The sequence below is a fragment of the Hyla sarda genome, chromosome 2, assembly GCF_029499605.1.
Source record: "Hyla sarda isolate aHylSar1 chromosome 2, aHylSar1.hap1, whole genome shotgun sequence".
NCBI classification, from domain to species: Eukaryota; Metazoa; Chordata; class Amphibia; order Anura; family Hylidae; genus Hyla; species Hyla sarda.
In genome coordinates, this window is record NC_079190.1 from 372,878,869 (window position 1) to 372,882,939 (window position 4,071).

The following is a 4,071-nucleotide window of genomic DNA, read 5'->3' on the forward strand; positions in this document are numbered from 1 at the left end:
TTTTTTTCTCCTCAAAGAGTTAGAGTTTACAGGGACACACCTTGTTGTCAAGAGAAATGCTAATTCCAAGTTGTTGAAGGGGTTATCTAGTGAGGTGGCTATTGTGTGGGATATAAAAAATAAGCCTGTACTTACCTCCAGTGCTTTACCAATGCCTCCAGTGTCCTGCTCCGGTCCCCCAATGTGATCATCTTTCAAAACAGCATAGGGTTGCCTGAGCCCAGAAAGCACCTGGGCCCAATGTGTCATGCTGCTGCTCAGTTGAATCGCCGAGTTGCAGTGTGACACATTTGGCCCAGGTGCTTCCTAGGCCCAACGTGTCACTCAGAAAGACAATCACATTGGGGGATGGGAGCAGGACACCAGAGGCACCGTGGGAGTGCTGGAGGTAAGTAGAGGCAATTTTTTTTATTTTATTTCACACAATAGACATAGTTTTAAATCCCCTCACAATGAATAACCCCATTGATTTATTTACACATTTCCAGACAATTTACATTGTTATCTTCTGGAGAGTACATACACTGAAACAATCTATATGTCCACATGTCTTGATGTGATCGTGTACAAGATTCAATAAAGAGTAAAGCTTTTACCATGAGTGATTGCGTTGAACAACAGTTTTTCTTCTTTAGTCATTGGGTGTGTTTCCACGCCAGTTCAAGTCGTAACAGGCATTTTGGGGTGAGCTGATCTGGACTCTTTGTTGGCATAGAAACTGAAACAGATACATCAGAAAAGATACGTTAGATCAGATACAGATACTATGAGAATGCCAAAATTAATTAGTGGAGTTTTCCTAGGAGGGATTTGTTTACAGGGTTAAGATGCCTTAAAAATGTTTTAATGATGCATACTTACTTGTCTGATCTACCGCCTCTGCTGTCATTTGGATTTTGTAAAGGTTCCTAAGTGCCAAGATTCCAAGATCTGGTGAGCAGTAGGGACCCGAACACCTTTGGGCAGCTGGGTATAAATTATAAAAAAATTAGAGCCCTTTTTCATTTGTTTCTCTCCATAGAAAACAATATTTAATCGTTTTACATATCTGCAATTCTGTATGAAAAATATTTTTTTTACTTAAAATATTCTGATAACAAAATAGGAGAACAGTAGGAAATTAGAGTTTACTCTCAACCTTGCTTCTTATAATCATTTAAAAAGCTAAAAAATGTAGTATTTAGTTTGTGATGGTTTGAGTTATCTTGTTTATCACTAATGTATTGAAACAAGAATACAAACAGAAATATGCTTTTTGTTTCTTTAATATTGAATGTATTACCTATTTTTTCCCAGATAAGAGGCAGACACTGAAACATGTTTTTTCCTTTCTAATCTGTTTCAATTTCCTGATTGTAATTTTTTTTTCAGTATTATGGGGACCACCAGCTTGCCAGCTTGAGTTGTTTTTAACAGCATTTAGTGATATGCTTTACAGCTGGACCCATGGACTACAGACAGCAATAGATATGACCTATTCAGATGAATTGGAGACACTACTGGGCATTCTCTGTGACCCTTTCAGAGGTCATTATACATAAAGAAGAGATGCTGTTCTCTGCTGTGAATGGTGATGAATCCAGTGTTATTTTTGAGGAACATGGATGCTTAAGTCGGCGGATCGCGTGAGGTTGAGTGCCGAAGAGTGTTTGGATTATGGTAGCTATGGCTTATTTAACCCTTCCTTAGTGTTGTTTCATTTTCTTGCACTGTGCAACTTTGTTAATTATTTTAAATGTCTGTTTTCCTGTGTAATTGATAAAATTTGTATTTTGCATTAATTGCTAGTATTCTTTGCTATACAATTATTGTTTTTTTTTTTTCTCTTTAGGGTATTTCATACCATTTAAAGGGGTACTTTGGTGGAAAACAAATGTTTTCCAGAGCTGAATCAGGACGTGTGTGGCGAGTTAGCATAGTCGCATTGGGCCAAGGATGTCTAATTTGGGTATGGGCATAGAACGCGTGACGCAACCTATATTACGCGCTACACGCAACAGGCAGATCATTGGTGGACTGAAGGGAGCTGCGCTGACATGCTGATAACACGTGCACAGACGATTTGTTTACAAACACATGACATCATCTCGATCTACATAGGCTAAATGGATGAGCAATCCATAATAGAGGGAGACTGAGAATGAAGGTATCTATGCATTGACCATGTTTAGTAGATTTTTAACTACACAGAATACTATATATCGATCATGTACTCACTTTGTATATCTTGTTACCATACCAACCTGATGTCATGTTGATTGACAGCCTTTTGCACCAATGGATACACCTTGTAGGTGTGGTTATTAATGATTGTATATGAATAACACTTGTGCTGTAACCAATGAAAATTTTTGATGTATATATAAATGTGCATTACTCACCATGCTTGATAAAGGCTACTATTGCCGAAACATTGCACCTTATTTGGAAATAAAAACACCAGCTTTTATTGATCCAAGATCTGCTTGTGCGGTGATTTCTGGACTTGTATTATTATCCCTGGCTGGCAGCCGGGGCAACCACATGCATGGAGGTTGGTCCCCGGTGCGGTCTTACGGTTTGATATACACATATATATATATATATATATATATATATATATACGGGATCAGTATTTTCCTCGGGGAGAGAACGACACTCCTGATGTGAGACGGAGATTTAAATGCACTCCGCAGGCACCTGGGTAAAAAATATTCAAATGAGCTCACCACACCCCCTATACAGGTATTGTGTCCTGCAACCAGCTCCGACTCCAATTAAGAAGTCTCAGAACTGATTGGGATTTTATGCCAAGACAGAACTCTCTCCAGAAGGAAAGAGAACCCATCTGCAGACAGCTGTTTCTTTTTTTTTTTTTTTTTTTTTTAAAGCCGAGGAACGTGCTCTCGAATCACCCAAAGTGCAAACGTGTTACACTAAAAAAACGTGCACAAAGGATGCGGTCTATCGCAAGCCCTTCTCCGATAGGAGAGAGGCCCCCCAACAAACCTTACCCTTCGCCTCCGGACCAAAAGGTACCTGCGAGGTTCCAGGTTCAATGTCCCTTTTCGCCGAAGCTACTAGGGGACCACAAATGCTCCCGGCATCCCCCTTGGCGTTAGCCAAGGTATCTGCCCGCAGAGCCGATAACGGTAGGTACCCTGCCAAAGCAGGAGTACCCGGGGTGTTTGCAGGGAGGTGCGGAACCTAATGGCCACACACACCTCCCCTAGACCGCCAGGAGGGACACCCAGAAGGGCTACCGCATCCTGACAAATCCTGTGAACACACAACACGCAAAAAGTGACACAGTGAGACAAAAATAAATAAATAAGTGAATGTGTGCAGATATACTGCCCGGACATCCGGCCAGATCTATAAAAAATTTCTCTGATCCTAGCCAGAAGGTCGGGAATCAAGAGGTGAGTGCCACAAGGTGAAGAGATTATGGTGCCCGTGCTTCAACTCAGTGAGCCAGTATTCCCAGTGAGTTTCGGCACCTCAGGGTCACCACTCCCCAAGGCACAAAAGTACCTCGGCTCTAGACCCTCTCAGCCTCATGGCGAGACCCGGAGGGAACAGGTCACATCGGGGCAGCCGTCGAGCTGATTCCTCAGAACCAGCCCCGGAAAGCCCTGGTACACCTGCATCCTCCATGCAGCACCCATCCCCACACCGGCGTAGTTTGCCACCGGCATGAAAACTGATAAGAACAGATACTACACTTGATCTTAGCCAAAAGGCCGTGCAGACAGCTGTTTTGGGGTACTTGCCCCCTCGTCAATACAGAGCAGGGTTATCTGGCTTGGCTGGGTGAGAGCCTCTGACTAGCTAAACGGGATCAGTATTTTCCTTGGGGAGAAAATGTGAGAAAGGGTTATATTACTCTGATGAACTATCCCTGGAAAAAAAAAACAAGTTTTAGAAACAGAATGCATTAAACTCATTCCTTTCATTCAAAAGGCTCATAGCTTCTTATCTTTAGATCCATTTGGATTCCTTTTGTAACAGTTCTGTATCTCAATCTCTACCTGGATGGGGAAATCTGAACCAAAGAAAGGTCTCTAAACCAAAGAAAGAGAGGATCTCTGA

The 4,071-nt window shown here is 41.9% G+C and overlaps 1 pseudogene; it reads right to left on the bottom strand.

The window, feature by feature from the left end:
- Positions 1-3,634: 3,634 nt before the first annotated feature.
- Positions 3,635-3,738, bottom strand: LOC130360014 (U2 spliceosomal RNA; annotated as a pseudogene).
- Between the last annotated feature and the right edge of the window lie 333 nt (positions 3,739-4,071).